This window comes from Pteropus alecto, unplaced genomic scaffold (genome assembly GCF_000325575.1).
Source record: "Pteropus alecto unplaced genomic scaffold, ASM32557v1 scaffold5, whole genome shotgun sequence".
In the NCBI taxonomy this organism is placed as follows: Eukaryota; Metazoa; Chordata; class Mammalia; order Chiroptera; family Pteropodidae; genus Pteropus; species Pteropus alecto.
The window spans coordinates 15,128,994-15,154,953 of record NW_006441953.1 but is presented as its reverse complement, the minus strand read 5'-3'; positions in this window follow the sequence as shown (position 1 = coordinate 15,154,953).

The window sequence follows — 25,960 nt, the reverse complement described above, 5'->3', positions numbered from 1 at the left end:
TGTCTGATGTGAAGTATGAGTTGAGGTCATTTCCTTTAAAATGAATACTCAGTTTTTCCAGCACCATTTGCTGAAGAGACATTGTTTTCATCTTTAGATTGCTTTGGCTTCTGTGTTGAAAATCAACTGACCGCATAAAATGCATGACTTTATCCTATTTAATTAATAATCATGTTAAAATTTTCATTGATTATGGCAACATAACAAACAATAACAACCATACTAATCATAGCAGAAAACAATAAAGAATACTTATTAGATTTTTCTTATGTGTCATCTTGTTACTTTCTTAATTCTTACAACAATTATATGAAGTAGGTGTTATTTTTACCCTCATTTTACAAATAACAATGATACATTTTGGAAATTAACTCATCCAAAGTCACGTATCTTATGTTCTTCACTGTCACATTAAATTATCTCAAGAATTTAAGACAATCCAATACAAAATGGCCAGAGGACCTGAACAGACATTTCTCCAAAGAAGACATACGAACAACCAACAGATATTTTAAAAAGATGTTCAATTCTACCAGCTATTAGAAAAATACAAACCAAAATCACAATGATATATGACCTCACACTTGTTAGAATGGCTATTATCAACAAGACAAGTAACAACAAGTGTTAGAGAGGTTGTGGGGGGAAAGAAACCCTCATACACTGCTGGTAGGAATGTAAATTGATACAGCCACTAGAAAAAAGAGTAAGAAGTTTTCTCAAAAAATTAAGAATAGAATTACCATATGACTCAGGAACCCCCATCTGGGTATCCACTCTTAAAATTTGAAAACATTTATTGATTAAGATATATGTACCCCCCATGTTCATTACAGCATTATTCAAGGTATCCAAGACATGGAAACAACTTAAGTGTCCTTCAATAGATGATTGGATAAAAAATATGTGATACATATAGTCAATGGGATACTATTCAGTCATAAAAAAAAAATAAAATACTGCCATTTGTGACATGGATAAACCTTGAGATAATCATGCTAAGTGAAAAAAGTCAGATGGAAAAAGCCAAGAACCATATGATTTTATTAATTCATGAGATATGAAACTGAAAGCAGCAAACAAACAAGACAAACAAACAAACAAAACCTCATAGACAGAGACAATGGTATAGTGGTTATCAGAAGGAAAGGGGGTTGAGAGAGAGTAGAAGAGAGTAAAGGGATCAACTGTATGGTGAAGAAAGGAGACTTGATTTTGGGTGGTGAATGCACAATGCAATATACAGATAATGTATTAAAGAATTGTATACTTGAAACCATATAATTTTATTGACCAATGTCAACCAAGTCAATAAAATGAAATAAAGAATTTAGGAGAAGCAATAGACATTTGTTTCCAATTGAAAATAGTCAATAATAAACAAAATATCAGGTATATCATCCAAGTAGCTATGAATTCACTCAATTTAATTATTGTCCCCAAAAAAGCCTCAAGGGGAATTTTCAAACATTTTGATCAAATCAAAATATAATTGCACTTATCTGAGCTCATTAATAAGAAATAATGTTACTCATATTTTAACATTTTTATAACATATAATATGTTTTTATTGCATAATCTAATTTTATTCTCTTTTGTCATAGTGTTCGTTTAATAAAGAAAAAACAAAACATCCAGTCTTGGAATCTAAACATTATTCTTGAAACATTACAGGCATCGTCTTGATTGCATTATGCAAGAAAATGAAGGCATGACTATATATCTGGAAATGACGTGAAGCAAGGGTAATAGAAATAATATACAATGTGATTCTTTCCCCACTTTTACTATTAGTATTACTTTTATTACCACTGTGCCTACTAGAATACTACTATTAATACTGCTGCTGCTACTACTACTAGCAGTACAATTTATTGAGAGCTTATTAAGTTCCAGTCACTTGACTTGTAAGTAGGTTTAATTACTCCTTTTTATAAATGAAGATATTATGGTTCGGAAAATTAAAAATGTAACTTACTTAGAGTTATATATTGATTAAGTGGTAAAGCTTATTATTTGGAACTCATATTCAAATACTCATTCAACTCAGGAGAAATAATGCAATAATGCATAAGCCTTGGAAACGACTAAATCGCAGGGCCTAAGCACTTTCAAAATGCCATCTTCAATTAAGCTCATTTCTTAAAACATTTATGTGTCTCTTTTTGGGTTGTGTCTTTCATGAATATATTTTAGTTATATAAGTTATAGCTTTGTGATATATTTTGTAACCTAGAGAGCAAGTTGCATAATGATTAATTTTTTTATTGTTATTTTTTAAATTTCTTTTGGATTCTAATTAATAATTTCTATAGTTCGACTTTATAATAATTTTATCAAGCTAAAAGAAAGAAAGAAGAGTCAAAGAAGAGAAAAAAGAAAGTATTAAAATATCAAAACCATAAAAAAATTTTGAGATTTTTTAATTTGGAAATTCATTTAATTAATAACTTTTTTTTTGATTCAGGTTTATTTCCATACATATATAATGAAATGTAGTTTTCTTTTAAAGTATACACTTTATAATGTTTACTTCGTGTATATTATCTTATTTTAAAAGTTTTATTGTTATTCTCCATGTAATATCTCCACATTCATATATAAGGTTATCTTTTATCCAGTCTCTTTAGTAAACATTAAAAAGTGCTCAGTTATTTCTCTAAGTTTTTCTATACATAGGACAATACAGTCCTCAGTGTCTACCTTTTCTCTTTAATATCAGAATTCTTCCTTTTATTGTATATTACCACACCAGTCAGACCTTCTAAATAATTGTATGATAATAAGCAATCATCCCTGAATTAATATCTTGTGGAAACTGCATTAGAATTTCATCGCTAAGATTAAATATTTAATTAATAGATATAATAAAATTTTTGATGATAGTCCCCAAATTTCTAATTTCCTAATATTAATTTTTAAAAGGCAGAACCAAATGTTTGATTTAGTTAAAGATTTTTTGACACCAACTGAAACTATTCTTTTTAGTTTTTCTTTTTTACTTTCCTAAACTCTTTTCATTTGAGCAAGAGTCTTTAAATTTGATAAATCATTTAAATTTTATTTAAACACTTTGTTTACTAGGATTGTTCATAGAAAAGTTTTTCTATATGTATCTTGTCTTACCAATGTTTAATAAATAAATTTCATATTAGTACCTCTTTTTTGAAAAACCTGGAATACTTTCTATTTTAGGGTATTTTTGTTTCTTTAAAGATTTGAACAAAATAGTAATTAAAATTATCTGACTTAAAAGACTTGTGGAGAAAATGATGATAAATTTGCATTTTTTCTATGGTTATTATTTAATTTTATTTAATCATTAATAATTCATCATAAAAATAACCAAGGTGTCCAAACTGTTAAATTAATCATTATATCATCTTTTAAAAAAATCTCTTCAAGTCATTGCATTCCCTTTTTATACATATAATTTTTATTAATTTATTTTGGGTTCAGTTTTTTTCTTACTTTATTATTTATTTATTTAGTAATAAAATTTGCCTGAAATTTACCTATTTTAACTTTTTAACAATCAGCACATTTTTAATGTTTAATTTTAATTTTAACAATGTTATTTTATTAATATCCATTTGTTAGTTTTTTTGATGTTGCCTTTAATTTTTATTTTGAATTTAATTAATCATGAATTTTTCATGGTTCATAATTTCATTCTAATTCTTTTTATGATTAATCTAGCATGTGTCACATTATTTTTATTTGCTTGCCCTTTTCTTCCTAATGCTGGATAACCTTTTTATGTTTATATCCCATGTCATGATTAAATATTCTGCAGAATTATTTTTGTTTACATTTAGCTATTTTTAAATCTATGCTTATCTCAATCTAATTCATTATAATACTATCTTCTTGATTTTTTTCTCCTCCTTTTCTCTTTCTCTTGGTCTCATTTAATGGCCTCCTCCTGCGTTATAAACACCATTTCCCTTTATAACTATTTAAGACACCAAATAGTATATTTTTTCTTATTTTATGTAATAAATAATTTTTGTTATAACCTTCTTTTGCTGCTAAGAAACACTTTGCCTTTTCTTAGTGCTGCAGAATATTATTTAAAATCTGCCTTATGTTAGCTCATTATATAGACGTATACTCAAATATATCTATATATCAATATAATATATATCAAAGATATCCATTCTGACACAGTCTTTGAGGCAGAGAGCATGAGAATCACCCTTACTCGGTACTTGGTGTTAGTCAATGCTCTTTCTCAGCTCAGTAACTGGAGACATGGAACTGTCCACACTCCAAACCAATAACTGCCTCCATCTTCTCTTGATTCTGTTGGTACCTTTTACTTCATTCTTTAAAAAGAGTGGTGATCATCTTTCCGCCTTCATTCTTTGACAAATTCATATTCATTCTTTAAGTGTCATCTCTTGATTCATTCTTTCCCAACATCCATGAGGTACTCATGTATAATATGTCCCTCCACAGTCCCTTTGTTCTTTTTATATTACTCACAGGCTTTTAAGTAAATTATTTATTTATTTGTGAGTTTTTCTGATTGGCTGTGAGTGCTGTGAAGAGCAGGTCCAATTCAGTTGAACAGTTACATCTTATAGCAAAGAGAAAACATGATTTAAGCAACGGTTCACTTGTATAGATGAGAATTTGTCAGAGACACTGAGACCTGGAAAGTTGTGTGTCTATCACACAAAGAGGTGTGTGAGATATGAGGGAACGAACTAAACACTACACTGAGGTACTATAGAGGGTGAGTTAGGACTTAAATGTCTAAATACAGTCAACGTCCTTTAAGTCTGAGTGATACAGATGTGAATAGTTTTGTGAACTGTTATACTGAAATGTTCCTCGTTGTGTAAACACTCTCAGTTCTGTAAACATAACCGTTTAAAATTACTTATTCTCTTTCTCCATTGTGTTTTCTCTTTAATGGCATAAATAAACTTTTTATTTTAGTTTATATTTTGAATATAAAGCAGAATAGACAAAGGACTTTGAGACATTGGCAAGAGAATGAGATTAAGTATTATCATTTTATCTTCACTCAATTATATATCAGGAATTGCTATTTTGAAAGTAACAGAAGCAGATCTGCTACTTATAAGTGAATATTTAACGATCATTCCTTGTTAAAGTTAAATTAATTATTCAAAACAATATTTAAAAATAATATTTTGACAGTAATTGCAAATCCACCACCTTGTGAATTGTGGAGAATGTATTTCAGTTTTCATAACTATTCTAATAAGAATTATTATAATGGAGTTAACTTCTGGAAGAATTAGATGTAAAAACTTGCCAACATAGCATCAATCAAGATTTTAACGTAAGCCTGTAAAGTTCTATTTAAAATATATAACAATGAAACTTTTTTAGCTCTAGAGTTGAAAAATGAACTCTGGCTGCTAAATCACACAGCTTAAATTAAAAACAGGATTAAACCATAATTAGCAAATTCCAGATTTGGTTCAAAGCTATTCTGTACCACTTGAAGAAAATCATTGTGTGGTTGCTCCCTACACTCTCTTTTCTTACCCAGATTGATTACATAATTATCCTACTCTCCACATCATTGAGTCCTTAGAGTTACTGAACAATCAAGAAAAAACAACCCAGCTATTTTCATTATTGCCTGTATTTAGAGGTAGAGGTGCCTAGGAACCAACGGACAAAATAAACATTGCTACCAGGAAAATGAAGGGAAACACATAAAATAATAGAAACTATTAAAAAATTTTTATCTTTCCTTAGATTTTAATTTAGACTTTATTAAAAATTAGAGGAATTTTTTAAAATTTTTCTGAATTACCTGTTTTCATAGTTTTTAATAATATGTATGAGAGTTAGTATCGATATTCTAAATATAAAAAAAAGAATAACGAATAATTATGTTCCACAATACATACTTTAGAGAGAGAGGAAAACAAAACAAAACATGTAATTCAACAAAAACAAAACAAAATGGTGCATTCCAGAATATAAAGGTAAAATCTATCTTGGAAATTACAGAGTAGAGGTCAATGCTATGGAGTTGGGCTAAGACATCACAGTAAAAGTGAAATAAAAATTTAATAAATGCAATATGTTCAGTGGTTCATTGGAAGGTAGAAATCAAATCAACAACATGAAAATGTTCAGAGATTAGTGATTAAGAAGATGACTATATTTTAAGGGAAAATTTGGGTGGCAACACAGGTTTTTGTTTTGTTTCATTTTGTTAGATTAAACCTTAAAACTTAAGGATACTATCTCAAAACAAAACAAAGCAAAACAAAACTTACCCCTAAATAAGAAGTGGGAATAACAGCAGATGATATAATATATTTCAAAAAGATGATATAGCAGAGGTGGCCAGAGATGATGGGAGTATAGGATTCATACTTAGAACTAATCATGGGTACACTAAAGGATTCTCCTCTAGTCTTTATAGAAACCATTTTCTCTTGCTATCTAGGTAATATAAAATGTATAATAGTCTTCTTTGCTATTAAATAATATTCTCATACTTAAAAAAGTGAAGTACATTCATTTCCTATAAAATGAGTGACTGTTGTAAGATCTTTTTTTTGTTTTTAAAATTGTTTTAAAAATGTGTTAAAAGTCCTCTTTATTATGATTTTTAAATCACTATATATTAAATGACTATCTTCTGATTATAAACAACAGTGAAACAGAGAATTAGAATCTTTAAAAATAGCATTCACATTCAATGGCATTATAACTACTAAAGACATACTGTGACAATTATCTTATTTAAATGCTGGCATACTCTCCTTTTAAATTTACAACACAAACATTAGTCTCATTAAAGGTTGGACTTTGATATCCAGTCTGCCCTAAGCTCAAATCTCAGCTATTAATACACGTGTTGATGTAAACTGAAGGCTTTAGAGTCAGCCATAGACATGATAAAATAAGAATCATAGCCAGTGATGTCCATAATGGACAATAAGGCCTTCTCTACATAATCCTGATTACTGTTTAACTGTGTGAATTAAAATCATCTTTTTTTTCTAATATCTATACAAGTTTGTCTATGGTAAGTAAACCTAGATTTAAAAATAACAGCTGTTTTGCTCTCTTTTCTGCATGTGCCTTTGTTTTCTGCTCTTTATATACACCAAAAATAAGTAATATCTCATGTGGTCGTTGTACTATTCTACTTTTATGTTTCCTTTCTCTACTATATAAGCAAATCCCAGGCCATTCTAATAAGAAAAAATTTGAGTCACAGGACCTGTTAACCTGAGGCCTCTTCCATGTTTTCTGGGCGGTGACTGTGTCCCTGGTTAAATCTTCAAGAAAGATCTTAAAAAGATAGTTGGTTTTCATTATTCTTAGATTCCACATTTGTGGATTTGCCTACTAGCTAAAATTTATTCTTAAGCCCAAAATCAATCATGGGCTTTCACAGACATGCACAGGGGCAAATGATTTGAGTCCCTTGGGTCCCTTGATAAACATGTTCATAGCTAAAGTCAAACACTATGTTTTTGTTTCATCTCTCAACCTGTAAATGAGTGTTTTTGCATCATTTATTTAATGCTATGTTTTTTGCACTTTTTGTGCTTTTTGTCCATTAATTCACTTTTAAAATGGTGCCCAAAGTTAGTGCTGAAGTGGTGTGTAATGTTTCTAAGCACAAGAAGGGTGTGATGTGCCTACTGGAGAAAATACATAGGATAAGATACATTTAGGCCTGTGTTATTATGCTATTTGACTTCAATGCTAATGAATCAACAACGTAGTGCATCCAGAGAAAGAAAGAGGAAATTCACTGATCTTTACATGAAAATTCTCCAAAAAGTGCTAAAATAACATCTATAGTTATGACAAAGACATGAAAAAGCTGGAAAGTGGCTAATGCTTTCTTATAAACACTACATATAATTAATTATTTCTAAGAAATATACATTAAATTGGTTGTTTGTAACAGAAACACAGGTAAAGCAACTTCTCTTTTGTTGATGAACATGTCATGATGAGAGACTCTCAGGAACCTAACTGTATATTTCCCCTAGGACCAACAGCTTTGTATTCACTAATTTAGATACTTCAATAAGTCAGCAAATTCATTCACAGCAACTTTATGAAACATAGCTACCATAAAAAAGATCAACTATATATAAAATATGGTTAAGCTTTTTTTATGGATAGAAAATTTAAGTTTCTGTACAATTTCTTCAGTAACATTTCTCTATATATTCAATCATCAAATATGAGAGAATCTGAAACCATACAATAGAAGAAAACAAAATATGAAATCAAATGGAGTTTTACTCAGTGTTCATAAAACTGGACTTTTAGAAATAAATTTTATGAAATGTTACTTCTGTGTCTTCTAACTTGAAAATATAACTGGTTTGGATAAAAATGTACATTTTTTTTAATTCATGAGAGCAAAATTTTTAAACTCTATGAGAACACGCATCTTATACTTTTGTTCATGGCTCATATTGATATGCTAAATTGCATTCAGAAACAAATAAATGTGTGCTGAATAATTCCACATTTGAAGGCAAAGAAATAGTTTCTATTTAACTACAATTTTATTACTAATTTTCTTTTTTAAAATTAGTTCTTAAAGTTTAAATAAATGTTTTAAAATGGGTGAAAAATATTTAAACTATTTTCAGTGGTATTTAATGCTCATTTATGTGAAGAAAGCCTGTGCATTCATAACCATTTTTTAGAAAGAACCACAATTTAGTCTAAAAACACCAAGAAGCAATCAGAAAGTAATGTCAAATATTGTTTTAGGAAACCTAATGCATTTCTCTTGCTCTAACTCATATTTAATATGTTCTTCAACATATTTCTTTAGGGTCTATTTCTCATATGAAATGTTGTAGAGATGAAAAGGAGAAAGAATGACCTATATTGCTCTAAAGTGGTAACTCCTTTTTAAATTTCAAAGTATATATCTCTTTTACACAAAAAATGTATAAAAATGATTTTCCCCCAGGCAGGAGCATTGTAAGTCAAGATTTTGCCATAGTGAGATTTTTGCTTTTGAGTTACAAACCTATTCAAAAGTTATAAACCCTGAAATATGACAGATTTTGTAAGTGTAGCACAGGTGGTGTTGTCATACAGCAGACTTAAGAAAGTATTATAAAACTAAATTGAATATGTATGTTATTGTCAGTAAATAAAATTTCAGGAAACCATATTCAAATAATTTAGGTAAAAAATACACAGCTGAATTTTATCTCCCTTAAATAATCTTGCTAGAATAAATATTTCCAGAGCAATACCTCTGAGTGAAGCTATTATTATGGATCATTCAATAAATCTAAAATCTAAAAACCAAGTGTGTTCCACAATTTTATTCCTTCTAGTATGTCTAATGCAAAAGTAAAAGGCACTCAAATTTTTATGTACTTTCAAATTAGTCTTAGTATGATAAAGTTAGTTATTAAGCTTCAAAATAGGGTATATTTATCTTTCACTAGTTTATTTACCCACAAAAAGCAGCAGGAGCGTGTGTGTGTGTGTGTATGTGTGTGTGCGGGTGTGTACACGCACGCATGTGTGTATGTGTTCTCTGGCACCTACTGTGTTGTGGAACAAACCCTGGCAAGCTTTTTTACAAAAATATCTGAAACTTTCCAAATGACCCTGTAAGGTGTTTTATTAATTTATTTTTGCATGTGGAATACTTGAATATAATATCTGAGGAAATTAGTACAAGTTCATTGACATAAATATTTTGAAAAAATTTGTGTTTCAATTTCTTTTGTAAACATTTTGATTTCTTGGTATAAAAAAGAATAAAAAATGAAATAAGTTATCTAGAATATATTTGGTGATGAAATGCACAGTGTGTTGTATAGTTATAGAATATTGCCTCAAACTTTGCTTAGAATTAGAGAATTAGTAGAGGTGATAGTAATAGAAAAATGCTTGGCACAATATCCATTAGTATTTAGTTATCATAAATGTTTGATGTTTCTATTCAGCAAACTCTAAGATCAGGAGACTTCATGCATTTCATGTCCTATACAAGTAACTTATCACACAAGCTCCACCTCAAAACACGGAAGTGTCAAAATTATTCTGCATCCAGCGCACCATTAGTACTGATTGAGATTATGCTAATATCTACTAGTAACAGACAACAAAATATGGAATATTGTTTCTGAGCCACCAGTATTCACTGAACTACTTTACATATATTTCACTTATATACATCATATAAAAACCTGAGAATTAGATAAATGGGATATGTGTAAGAGTTATTATTACTTTAAATTTTATCTTAGAAATATGACATATAAGTCTTTACTGATACTATTATTTTAAATATTATCTGAGGAAGATTTCTGAGTTAGTGACCAATCATTAAATACGCAGAACTTATGATAATTTCCTGGATTCTGTTATATTCCATTTAGCCACAGTTCAATTTGAAGTTTGTGGAATGATGTACATTTTTTAGTACAATATTTAGCCTTGAAATTACATTGCAGACTCAGTACTAACATCTAACTCTTAGCCCTACCAATTAATGCAGATTCAACATTTTGAAAAAGGCTGAAGTCTTTTAATAAAGCTCTTCATGCAGCAAGAAGAGAGAAGACCGATCATTGACCAGAAACGTAGCTCTGTCACAACTAACATTTCTAAAGTTGATTTTACAGGCTCACTTATAAACATTCATTCCATACCTCACTTCATTTCTTTATAAAATGATAGATTCAGTATGGACGTGAGAGAGAAGTCCTTATATTTTAAGGTAAAAGGAAAACCTTCAAAAGGGAAATAAATTTAAAATATCTGAAAATGTATGTTTGAAGAGGAGTTAGTAACTGCTCCGAAGAATAAGGGTAGAAAATCACTGAACATCTGTGAAGGTGTCAACATGATAGCTAGGGAATGAAATAGGATATTTATTGTGAGTTGAATTGTTTAACAATTAGTATATGTGTTATAAAATTATGCTGATTATGAAGAGGCCGATCCCTTCACCTTCTCTCCAACCTGCCAACTCACTCCATGCTCTGTGCAAATGACGTTCAAAGGTTGATCTAGTGTTCTGCCTAAGCAAATGTCCCAACAGCTCATGGGATACCACTTGTCATTCTTATAGGCATCACAACTTTCTGCAAGTGATTATTGTAAATAATCCCTTAGCATGGGTAAGAAGTACCAAAAAACCATGCATACCCCAGTCTAAAGACTCCATCCCTCTGATAATTGTCCCTGATTTTCTCTACTTTACCTAAATAAACAGGGAAGGAAGTAGAAGTGAGGCACCAGGGAAAAGATGGTAATAAAGACTCTTTCTGCCTTTTCTTTGTAAAGCCTATGGCGTTTCCTTTTAGAACACAACAAGTACTAATGAGCTAGCTATTTACCAGCTTTTAGAGTGTTGTCCTCAATTGCAAGGCAACACCTGCCACATTTCCTAGCACACAGAATTTAATGACTGATAATTACCTAAGATGATATAAATACCCTATATCATGCCACCGTGTGTAATATTTCTAACTCAAGGAAAATTGGATAGGGTTAATGTATTGAGTTTCCATTAGCTTTCCATAACATAAAACCAAGGTTTTATGTTACAACCTCATTTATTTCGAAAGTTTTTTTCTAGTGGAGGTAGATTGATCGAAACACAATTTTTTTAAGAATTGAAAATTTTGTGACATGAGGAGTTTTTTCCAGGCTCCCAGAAACTGTGAGGTTTTGTTAAGAATTAACACAGAACTTTTGCATCTCAGATTACTCTGCAACCCAACTCTGCTCCTTGGCATGAGAAAATTTCATTTGTATTCAAGAGCTTTAAGATATATTTTCCTAAGAAAGTACCGTGGAAAGTTGCTTTAAAAATCCTTTTGAATAAGTCAAATAATATTTGTATAAGACTTTTTGGAAAGCATAGCCATTGGCCATTGCTTAAATTCATGATTTGAGTGATATGGTCACTTCTTTAATGAGGAAAAGTAAATTTAGCATCAGGTATACATTAGTTCTTTTAACAAAAATTTCAAACTAATTATTCTGTTTCAGTTTGTTCTCTCTGGATGAAGTTAGTCTACTAAGTTCTATACTACTAAACTAGAAAAAAATACAGCGTGTATAATATTTCAATGTAATACCTAAAAATAAATTGACTAGTATTTCTGACCATTAGTCTACTTAGCTAATGCAATTCAAAAGAGTGCATATTGATATAATCATCTTCAGTTATATACAACTATAGCAACACTATTCACCATAAGAAAGTAAACGTCACATTAAAATCCCAAAGCAGTAGCAATTTAGTCAGATTATAAAATTAAAAAAGAGCAGGTTTTCCAATATTTTCTAAAATGATAAGCTCATGTGGAGTTAGGCTTTCTAATAATTAAATCAACTCGTTATATACCTACATTGCTGTTTAATATAAAAGATTTCCAAGAAGACTGATCCTTATTTATAAAGACGAACATACACTAAGAAAAATATAAATACAAATTCTCTATTATAGAGCTTAGTGTAGTAAAAAATATATAGTATGTGTAATTTTAGTATGTTTGCACAATTCCAGTCAATAAATAGTTACAGCATTTTAGCAAAACTGAAGTTTTAAAATTCTAAATAAATTTGACTTGTCATTTTTTCACTAGAATACAAACACATTTTGGTCTGAATTTATTACAAGAGCATAGCCTATTTGTTTTCAAGTTCATTTCCCCGGGGATAAAGTGGCAGTAAATGGATAATCCATGGCTTGATTTCACACAGTTAGGCATCCCAGCATGCACTAGGAATAGGGCAAATGAAAGAATTGGGACATTTATAACAAAGCTCCCTGCAGACTCATTATTGGCAGTGCCATGAACCATTATAAACCCGCAGTCCTGAAAGCTCAGAAATGCGTGCTGTGGTATACCACATTCATTGAAATATAGCATAATGCATTTTCTAACTCTTTAATTTATATTTAACCTTTCATTTCTAAAGGCTATAGTAATTGAGTTTCACATGTAGACAAGATTTAGTTAATTCATTATACTTTTATAAATAATCTATTTGGAAACATGTAATATACACATACATGAATAACTGAAACTTTTAAGAGCCTTTTTATTCCTGATAATACCATAATATCTAGTGCTTTTCATTTTCAAATGGGCATTTAATATAACATTTAGTCTTTTCATAAAAAAGTAAAATGCTACCAAATTATATTTAATAATCAAAAGTTACAAAAATCTTATCCCTTTTCACAAGAAAATATAATTGATGGTGACATATAGAAAATTAACCCATAACGAGAACTTTACTCCAACCTTATCACTTCTCCTGGCCAAACAATATAAATTTTACCATAGCAAAGAAAATTCTCTTCAAACATAATGCAAAATTGTGGGGGCACCAAAAAATCTGGTGCCCATTTAGATGCATAACTACCATAAATATGGAACTAGATAGTGCATTGGGATTAAGCACTTTATAATTTTACTCAGAACTAAAACCATCCACGGGGTCAAAAAAATTAAGGTTTGACACGGTTATAGTTTATGGCTGTTCTAAAAATAAATTGAAAAGTCCAGAAGAAACCAACAATCTGATTAAGAGAAAAAATAATTTACAATGCTATAGTCAATTTAAAACAAAAACTTATTACTAAGAGATGTCAGATACATGATAGGTCAACAAGTAGATAAAACAACAACTATGTGGGGCAGTGTTGATAATTCAAATTACATACATATCTCATCTCCAATTTTAAGACTGAATTCATCTTGGGTATATTCAACCTATATTGATAATTTAAATATTAATAATAATTATTATATCTAACTTTTATTAATTATCTATAATGTGTCAGGCACTAGCTAGGGACTTTTCTATAATTAGATAATTATTTAATATAAAACATTTGAATTTTAAGTCATACAGTTTATAGTTTATAAGTCAAAGCACATTTATAAGATAACAGTTTTCATTTTCATGTATTTCTGTTATGAAGGTTAACAGAGTTTTGATAAGTAAAGGAAATTCTGGGACATGTTTGCATATGCAAACTTATTGCCTAGAAGGTATTTTGAACATTATGAATCTCACTTCATGGTAAATGTGTGAAAAAACATTTTCAACACTGAAAGTAGTTATATACACAAAAATTTTTCCAGAGTCTAGATCATCAGTTGGTAGCATATGGCCAGCTCACCAAATATGGCTGGTGAGATAATTTTTAGTAAAGACACTGTGAAAAAAATCTATGGATAAATGCAAGAATTAATTTTGAGGAAAAAAAATCAGTAAACAATATTAGATTTTGATAGTTTTTCCCTTCTTCAGCTATTTATGTTAATTTCTGATTCTTCTTTCAGGGACATGTTTTTCTCTGCCCACCCTGCTCGCACCACAGATGTCTTCTCTTATTGACCAAAGCAGTTGGCATTACTTCTCCTGGAATCTATTCTAAGATATTAACCAATGGCTAGAATTTTTTCTCACTGGTAAACTAGTTGGTTCAGAGTGATAATTTTAAGATGTTTCACTTAATTTTTATATATTCAAAATATCTTATATAGTAAATAAAAAGTGACTGTAGGATTAGATTAGGAACGTTTTCATGAGTGGTCTTACAAAGCCTACCAGGCCCTGCAGAGTTCCCTCCCCTCATTGCCCTCTCTCGACATTATTCGTACCACTACGTCCCTTTTTCTGCTAGTCATGCTGGCCTCTTGATGCTTTTGGAACATGTCATGCATGCTGAACCTTAAAGTCATAAAGAATTGCTTTTTTCCCCTTGTCTGGAATATACTTCCCCTATACAGTCACACCCCTTAGGTTTTATTCATGTGTCACTTAGCTGACAATGTGCCCAGAGACCAATGTTGAATGCCACCTGAGATAGGAAGATGATTGTGTACTGAAAGTTTTCTGCCACAACCTTTCTGCTTTTCTGCCTGAAATATCTATCTCTTTCACCTTTAATCTCAATTGTAAGAAGTTGGAGCAAATTGCTTAGTAGAAAATTTTCATTTTCTATTTCCATTAGAAATTTTTTAAAAAAATTTCCATTGACAAATTGATGGAAATTGCTCATTATCAACTAAATATTTCTATGGCCTTAATTATAACATTGGTAACAAGTATTGCATCCCAATTTAACCGCCTTTTAATCTCTTTGATGCAAGGATTAGGAACACTTTTCTTGTATGCCTACATATTCCACTGATTCTCTGTGGTCAGACTCTAGTACTTCAGGGTATATAGGCATGTTGAGCAGACCGATGTTTTTCGAGTGTTTCAGGAAGACTGTGTTGATATAAATTATGTTTGCATTGCAGCTCTCAGCTCAAAAAGAATTAAGTGCTATATAACATACAAAAGTTTAGGTTATATAGCTGTTAATAAGGGTTTTAAGATCTCATTATTTAATAAATATCACTTTGGAATTTTGATATAAATATGTGGAGACTGAACCTTTGATTAAAGCTTGAGTGTTCGAACTACTTTGTTTTAATCCAAAATCACTTGAGCATAGCTTTTATGCCTTTAAAATTTCTAAGGATAATATGTACAATGAAGAAAAGAAAAAAGAACTTTGCAGTTTTACATGTGAATCAAGTCAATCTAGTTGCTCACTAAGTAGCCCAGATGTTGATAAAGTAAAGCATGCTAATATCCTAATATGACTCCTACTAAGCCCTCATGCAAATTATATTTTTTATTCAGAATTCAGAGGCATTACATAAAAATAGTACATAAGTTGAATTTTCTTCAGAAGTGTTAAAAAAAAAGTTGCTCAAAATTCACTTGAAAAAAAAAAGAAATGAGAACTTTTGTCATTCAGAGTGATCTACTTTCAAAGGGCCTTGGTGCTTTCAGTATTACTTGTAACTTTTTGGAGGAGTCATTTTATCAATATCTATTTATAGAATATTGGAGAAAAACTCAGTCATCTAGTTCCTCCTTTGAGAAGCATGATTGAAAATAAGAATATTGGAGAATGCTGTGGCCTGGACCAAGTAGAATCATCACTAGTTGATAATATAGCTGGGAACTTTCTACATTCATCTAATTTAAAAACATGTAAATAATGTCCATTATGTGACAGAAACTCAAAAGTTCTGAGGCCTTAACAGCGAGTAGCATTAAAATTCCTCATCTACAGAATTCACCATTGTATGCAAATTCACTTATAAATAATTACAGAATATGTTAGGTCCTACTATTTCTTTAGATCATATAACATTAATTATGTATCTTCCCTTACTGTAAACTCAAAACTAAATTTACATATTTCATGTTTTACCCATTAACATAAATTAAATTGTAGTATTACTTAATATACAAGATATACCTGAGACAATTAGTAAAATATTCAGTATTGTGTAGTTTCATAAAACTAGATTTAAAAGATTTTTCAAGATTTATTTTCAGTAAAGTTTGTGTTTACTCATTCATTAATGCTTAACTGTTGTTACCTCACTTTTTTATTAAAAAACTATTTGAAAACTATACAGGCTATTTTTTTTTTTTTTGTAAAATAAGTGAATTATCACCATGTTATTTCTCTATATTTATATTTGGTCACACAATGTCTCTAGCTGGAGAATTTCTGTCTTTTTTCTCAGAGAAAGAGATATTATAAAATAGAACAAGAAAGGCAACTTAAATCTTTGGACTTGGAAAATTATCTCCATGAAAAATATTGAAAAAGTAAGCTATTCCCCCTTACTTGTACATATTTAAGAACTACAAAAAAGAGAGAAGCTTAGAAAAGAAATGAAGAATTTGTATTCGGAATTTAGAGGGTTAGAACTTTTTAAGTTAGAAAATAAATTTATTTCGTACCTCCAGCCTTTCTAACCAGAAAAAGATTCAGAATTTAGGACACAGCTTAAGGCCAAAGCCAGAATTCAGGTAAGACACAGTCTCAGAATAAAGATCAAATTTATGATATGGCTGTAACACCCTTCGTTTCGACCTCTGAAAAAAATATGGTTATGCAGTCTAATAAAACTTTTCAGCTAAAAAAGTGTTCGAAAAAAGCATAAGGAAAAATGTATCAATAACTTGCTGTGTTCAGAGCCAGTAATTAAATTGAGAGAAAAGAGCATCTCAAAACGAATTGTGGGTGTGGCTTTTAGGGGAAGGAGTTATTATGGACTGGGATCAAATCCATAGAAAACCCAGAAAGTGAGAGAGCTATATTAGCAACACTGCTACTAGTCTGGACAATAGGAAATTCAGACTAATTATAACAAGACTTCTAGGCAACTAACTTTCCAAAGGCAGAATGAGATTTGATCAGTTGCCAAAAAGGGCACATACCCCAATGCCCTTTTCTGAACTGGCTCAAGGTAAATGATAGAAAAAGAAGGAGTGACTGGATTGTGGAACTAACATGTGAGCAAACGATGAGCTGGAAAAATCTCTCAGGCAGCAGAACTAGAATTCTCTCAGGGGACATTTCATGGTTGAATTTGCAAAAATTGCCTGATAGAATATCAAAATTGATATGTGCCAGTGATTACTTTGATCTCTGGGCAGCACAGTTTCCACTGAGACATTAGGGGTATTCATCAGACATGTAAAAAGTGGCAGATGACATGGTACAACAACAGTTCTCTGACAACAATTAATTGTAGAGTCAAAGAAAGAAGGAAGGATGAGAAAATCATGATGAGAAAACCTACCATGTAGTATTCAGGCCCAGCAATGGCTACTCAGGACTTCAATTTAAAATGAATCTGAATTTCAATGAACAGTTGAACAAACAAACAAACAAACAAAAAAGCATGAAAAGATAAGGAAGGAGACAAGTTAAAAATAAGAAAAGAAGTGAGAGGCACAAAACTAAGTAGACATAATTATTAAATGTTTAATATGTAAAATTTACAAGCACAGTATTTATATAGTTATACATAGATATCAAATATTCCTTGCTATGTTATATATAGAACTTATATATGCCAGACACTGTTCTAAGTGCATTACAAATATTAACTCAATTAATTCTTACAACAATTATTTGAGAAAAGAACTATATAATCTCCATTTAAAAAAAGAGAACCTGAGGCCAGAGAGGCTTATAAACTTTTCCATGTTCACTAGGCTAGCAAGTGACAAAGCCACTATTTGAGCACATTATCTTATTTTATCCTCTCAATTATCTTGTGCCAAAGAACATATTACCACTATTTAACAGATAAGAAAACTGATGCCCAGGGAAGTTATATAATTTATATGAGAAGATAACTAGAATTCATTGCAGCTTATGTTTGAAGCCACATGTATCTAACTCAGATGCCAACATGCTTCCCATTATACCGCTTTCTTTTGTTTATATAAAAATATAAATCAGACAGTGTAAGCAATGAGTCATTTATGAGGACTACAATTTATTGAGCAAGAAGTAAAGAATCTTTATAACCGCTTTGTTCAGGTAATATAATGAATGAAAAACAATAAGGCGGGCTCTTCTTTAGTACAGAATAATGTTAACTATATGTCCATGGGAGGGAGTAGGTTGAGAAATATATATGACATCAAGATACTTGAGTTAAAAAAAAAATCAACTACGGATGCCAAAAATATTGTAAAGACCCAATACATACTTTGTACAACTTTAATTTTCATTAATAAAAACTAGTCAATATTTTTAATAGGTTAAGCAAAAAATATGTCTAGTGGCCATAAAACAGACTAGAAAGAGTGCATGAGAGATGGACAGAGAGACTAAGAAACAAAGAATCAGTGAAAGAAATACAGAGATAGAGATAGAGACAGGGAGAAAGAATGAGACAGAGGGAGAATTCAGATGATATAGAAGTCCTAAGAAGAACCTCTCTATTTTAATAGCCATATCTCTGTGTTAAAAATATTAGCAGAAATGACAGCTTTAAAATCTTATTTTAACCTTTTAACTGACATATCTTTGATATGTTTCCTTTAAATAAAAGTAATTATTTTAATATATTTTTGTATGTAAAATAGTTTGAATGAGATGCAGTCTTCGACAATACATTAGCAATCTGAATATATTTTAAAATTGATTTAAAGTGTCAACAGAACTCTGAAAGACGTGCAAGATTTAAAATAAGTGTCATTAATATCCTACTTGGAACCCATTTCCAGAATGAACTGAACTGTTCTAGACCCTCAACAGTACACTGGGAACTATCACCATGATGCTAACAGAAACACCAAGTGAAATTATTTCTTCATGTTTTGTTTCTTTCATTATCAAATAAACAACAGATGTGGATCATAAACTTTTAAACAACTGATAGATATTTTAGGACATTGTTATAATCTGAATGATTTTGCCCCTTCCTTCAATTCACATATTGATATCTTAACCCCCAAAGATGATGGTATTAGGAGGTGGGGCCTTTGTAAGATGCTTAAATAATGAGGGTGGTACCCTCATGAATTAGATAAGAACCTTATAAAGGAGGCTCCAGAGAGATTTTTAGTCCCTTCCACTATGTGAAGATGCAGAAAGTTACCAGCTGTGAACTGGGAAGAGAACCTACAAGACAACATGACCATGGTATCACCTTTATCTAAGACATTTCAGCCTCCTGAACTGTAAGATAGAAAGTTTTCCTGTTCACAACATGCCAAATCTATGATATTTTGTTATAATAGCCCAGACTGAGACAGACATTAATGTCAGCTAAATGAAATTGTTTACTTTCGAGGTTTGAAGTATTTTTGTGCACTTACTAAATAAATGTAAAAATAATAAATGTACACATATAAATGCTGAGGGTATCAAGATCCAGAATATTAACATCAACAGACCTAAAGAAATGCCTCAAACTAAGAGACCATGGTATTTGTAAAGTGATGAAGGGAGGGTGGGTTGTTCCATTGACATACTTCTACTGGCTTCTCTGATATGATCTAAACTCAAGTTTTCTCCTTAAATCTTTTATAAATACAGATCAATATGTTATTCTTTATTATTTTATAAATATGATAGTTCTAATAAAACAAAAATCAATTTTGTCAAGCAAATCTTTATTATATTTTCCTCAAAGGAAAATGCAAGCCAGCAATAAAATATTCTGACAAGAAAATAGCAATAAGTCTAAAGCCACATTTCACAGGCAACAATACCTCTGGAATATATTCCTGACAGAAAAGTCCATTTATTATCTTCAAGAAGGACTATCTAGAATATTTTCCTCCCAAGGAAATAACTATTATACTGACAGAAACATTTCAGTTTAAGTGCCCTTGAAAGGAGCATCACTTTTAACCTGGAATAGAAAGAACTTGAATGAAGCTTGTCCCTTTGACTGCTGGAGATATTGTATATTTACTTAAAAAAAAAAAAAACACACAAAAAATCAAATCAAATCATAAACTCAGCTTACTATTTTATGATAGTATATTAAAATATGAAAGACAAAAGTAGAAAAAAAGTTTATTGCTTACTGTTTTCATGTGGCAACTTCATATACTTATGGCTATATTTTACAAATGGTGCAGTTGATCAAGGAGAGAAATTCAGTGTGCTAAAGATGTTTGGTGGAAGCCAACATCTAGTTTTCATCCATTCATAAGAATTTCATGTGGACTGAAAAGATATCTGGATAAATGCTTAAGTTATTTAATATCGTGACATGGTTCATGATCAGGAGTCAATTACTACATGTGTGCTTTTGGATCAGTTAATTAAGAGATATGATATTAATTTGTAAACAGAGGATAATCAAACCATTCTGAAGAATTAATGAAAAAATTCAGAAACCAGGTTTGCATAGTTTCCAGAAAAAAAACTGGCATTTAGTGGTACTTCTTAAAAAGTATATATATTATTACTTTCCCTTAAGATATAATTATAAAATATGTAGAGACCATTAACCTGGAAAGATCTAAAGATGATGTGAAATCTCCTGGCCTCTAATCCTAGAAGACAGAAAAAATTAGTAAAACTTCATATCGTAATGAAGAAAATGATAGTATTCAACTTTTGCAAAATATTGGGCAGAGTAACAAAAACATACACTAATCTTATTCTATCTTACATATCTAAATAGTATCTAAGATAGAAGAAAGTTTTTGACTAATCACTGTTTTATATTTTATCTTTGGGTTGATGGTTGGAGATAGCATCATCCCCCAAATCTAATTATCGGACCAACTGAATCATGAAAATTTCTTTCACAAACAATGAGACTTGTGGTTTCTCTCTCAAACTAATTGAGCCTGTTGTTTATTCTTTATGTTTTGGAAAAATATGTTTTCATTCAAGGATGAGTAAATAAAATTAAACTAGTAAGAGAGCTATAAATATTTTTTAAAGGGGCAAAATCTTACTTCACAGTAACAGAAAAAATTGAGAAAATATCTACTTTATATTTTCAAGAGGATGAAAACATGTTAAATCTGATTCAAAAGAAAGATTAGGCTAAAATGAAGGCTAAATTTAAAAGAAAAGGGCTAAAATGGGTAAATAATGAAATAAAATCCAACATCCATTTAGAGTAGGGGTTTCCAACCTCATCACTATTGACAATTTGGGCATCTGTGGGCCCATCAATCCAGCACACTGCAGTATGTTAAGCAGTATTTTTCCTTTACATGTTGGATTCCAGTAGCATTCAATTGTGATAAATAAAAATGTCTCCAAACATTACAAAATTCCCTCTGGGGAGGAAAATTTTTCCCACTGAGAAACACTGAAGTAGAGAAACTGATGAACAAAATGGACATGCAGAAAATTGAATACACGATATGCAAAGGAACATTGTGAATCTAGCAGTGGAAGCCAGGAAAAAGAAAGAAGAAATTAAAACAATAACCTATAATAACCTATAATTAAAACAATAACCTATAATAAAATAAAATTGCTTCAAAATAAAATATAAATCCTAAGTCAAAGAGATAATTATAATAACATAGGATAAATATTCTTGATCCAAAAAATATCTGTTTTCAAGTAAAAATGGACTATTATGTGTCATATAAAATTAATTATAAATGCCACAAATGTATTCTTAAAAAAACTGTACAAGAATCCAAATGGGAATTAAAAATTATTAAACATAAATCCCAAGTATGTTACTAATAAAAATATTCATATTTTTTAAATACCTCTATTACAAGAAAAATGTCATAATATAGTATATTAAAAAATCCAAAGATATTCTGATGACAACAGATACTTCTAGCAAATTGAAAAAGAAAGTTTATTCATAAAGCAGAAGAAAAGACAACACATACAAAGGTTGCTATGCATCTATTGCCATCAGACAATAAACTACAAGGCCAAAAAAAAAAAAAAAAGAGAGAGAAAAGAACTTAAGTGCTAATTTGCATTAAAATATATGTTGTAAACATTTGTATCACTGTGTCAAAATATATAGCACCACCCAACTTAAAAGGAAAAAGAAGTTTGCAAGGTAAAGAATATTTGACTGAACAATGAATTTGGGGGAAGACTATGATACACTATTATTAGACTATGATATTCAGTGTAAAAACTACTTAAAGATATAATTTTATTACTTAGATATATTTATATTTATTGACTTAAACATTTAATATTTACCACAAATAATTATACAATTTCTATAAATAATCATGGAATAATTTCAAAAATAGTTTATGCATGCCACTCTAGAATTAATTCATAAAATCAGATATTTTGCTGGTTAATTCAACTAAATACAACAAATCTATAAAATAATATCAAAAGTTTAATTGAAAGTGTTCTGCTTTCGAATAAGATGTAGATAACATGGTAAATATAAGCTTTATCAGAAAGTAAGAAATAACCAGATAAACAAAAAATACTTTACTTAAAACCATCAAAAGTTATGGAAATAAAAATATCTAAAAGGTAAAACTGAAATGGTGATCATTTCCTAGGTAAGTAAGGGACTGTGGGGACTTTTATGCTAGCCGCTGAGGGCTAGGTATGGATGGTATACACAAGAGACGGCCAGAACGGAATTCTCTTTGACCGCATAAGGAAGAACTAGATAAACTTCTGACAAAATTTTGGACTAAATCATCATATTGAATCAAGAGGAATTTCAGATAAGATAATTCTTTTTACAGGATTATTAAGAAGGAGCTGGGCAGGTAGGACAGGAAAAGGAGCTCTTGCAATCTCAGTTTCAAAATCTCAAAATCTCCTGGTCTAATAGATCCATAGTATTGCAACCTCACAGACTCAAGGTCTTATAGTCTCAAAAATCTCTTGATCTCAAGTACAGAATTCTCAAGGTGCCATTGTCTCAAGGTCAATTCTCTATCTTAAAAGAATCTGATCATTCCATTCTTCTCTAAACCCTCCCATTTTTTCTTGGGCTTTTGTAATTCTACATTCATATGAATTTTATCTTTAATTACTAGTCATTCTATCATCACATCTTAAATAATTCAAGTGATGTTGAAACAATAGGTTATCTATATTAAACAAATGAAAACAAATTGGATCCTCCTTACTACACACACACATAAATATCAATTCTATATGAGTTAACTACCTTACTATGAAAGAGAAAATATAACACTTTTAGAATTGCATAATAAAAATAAATGAATTACTATACACATTGATATCAAGTTCAGAAACATTTTTCAGTTTTTAAAAAAAGCATGAAGCAGAAAGTTTGATACTATGCAACATTAAATATATATAAATACTAAGCAAAACTAAATATGTATAAATACTGTTGTGTACCTGTCAAGGAAAAAAATAAAATTAAATAAAACTTATAAGAAACTGATAAGCACAATAGTCAGGAAAATAATTTTTTTTGCAAGTTGAGGACAATACAATATGACAGGACATGTGAACATATATTAGTAATTTTCTAGTTTTTAACTGGATTGCTATTTTATCTGCATCTGTTACTGCATTCATAACATGTATATATTATGTATATTCTTTAGTTTGTATAATATATTACAAATAATAAACGTAGAGTAAATCTTTGAAGATTTGTCCTAAAAGTTAAGAAAAACAATAACTAATCTCTACCCTCAATATTTTAGGATACAATTATTTATTAAAAATATTTGAGACTTAGCTATTTGAAATAAGAGAAAACAATATTATTGGAATACATATATATACACATTCATTATAAACTTTATATCAAAAAAGAAAATATAAGAAAGTCAATAAAAAATGCTTAAATTTAATGAGATTAGTTGTATTCATGAGATTTAGTTTTAGTTTCAGGTAACACAAAAACTGAACTCAAACTCTAAAATATTCATTTCTAAAAGTCTAGAAAAAGGTATATTTGAAAGTTGATTTTAATTCAGAGGCACTATGATGTCATTACAGACTCAGTTTCTTTCTCATTAGACTTTATTGTCCATATCAGCTTCATCCAGAGGCTGGATCTCTTTATGGTGACCAAATGACTACAGCATGTCCACGTGACCTCTGTACTCCATATTATGCATAAGGGGGAAAAAATCAGAGTATTAGAATTCACTATTGGTCCATATGCATTCATGAACCAGTCTATCATAAGGAAAATAGAATTTTTAAATTGACTGTGTCAAAAGGGGTCATCCTGGGAGCTGTAGTCAAAACAAATGAGTTATATGAGTGTGTGGATAGATGTGCCATCCAGTAGATGAATGATCGATATATGAAATACAATCTCAGGGCTTAAGGAAGCAGAAAAAAATGATTATTTAGTAAGGAACCAAAAAATGTCTAATGTAAATAAGTAATTAAATAAGTAATTTCTTCCAAGAAAAATGCAGGCTTTCAGTATACTCAATCAAAATATCCAAATATTTTTAAGATTTTTAAATTCATTGTAAGTTACCTGGATGAAAAAAAAAGTTAAAAAGAAAATGCAATCCCAGAGCACAAAAAGAAGGATATGATAGTCATTATAAGACATACATCATAACCTTATTAAAATATCATATTAATACTAAATATGTATTAAGCTTTGAACTTTATCAAAAAGTTATGAACTATTACCTAAGTGCTATTATGGTCAGAGTTTGGGAGCTTTAATCAAGTCATAAACATGAGATTGAAAGAGATGAAAACGATGCACTGTTAAGTTCTGGTCAAAATACACCATTAGCTCAGTTGTTTATTAGGACATGGGGACAATACTAATTAGAAAAAAATGCATTCATAATGATTTTAACTATATAAAACTATATGCATATGAATAGAAATAAATAACAATTTTGTTCTCTATGGATAGTGGTATAATTTGTACTTCACAAAGTTTTAAAATATTGTAGAATTTTAAAATTCCCTATGTACATGAAGAATAAAAATAAGGTTATTTTGGTACTTTAAAAATACACTTCACGTATACAGTTTATATTTATTTTATAAATATATACATACATAAGACAATATGATATATACTACCTAGTAGTATACATATATATCTCCTTTAATAAATACATATATATCTCATTTAAGTAGTATACATATATATCTCCTTTAAGTAAAAAATAAAAATAGTGGTAAATACACAATATACCAAGTCTGGACAAAATTGTGTGTATATGGATACATAGATAATAGGTGGTAGACAGATGATAGATAAATATATAGATAGATGATAGATGATAGATAGTTGACAGATAGATGATAGATTGATGATAGATAGATAGATAGATAGATAGATAGATAGATAGAGGCAGAATCACACAACCATACTGCTTTATGCTTTAAGATACTTGAAAAGATACAAAGAAAATAAAAAATATAAATTGTCCATATAATAATACAATAAGTATATTAAAAGTCACACATTTTGAATTAATATATTACTCAAAAAACTCAATTAAAATGCTTAATTTTTGTTAAGCAAGGTATACTTGTTACTTCCTTTAAATGAATTTATTAAAATATATATATATATACATATATATTTATATATGGATGTACAGCATGGGGAATATAGTTAATAATATTATAATAACTTGCATTGGTGAGCTAAGAGAGTAAATTTTACCAATTCATCTCAAACAAACTTAACTATGACATTTTAAC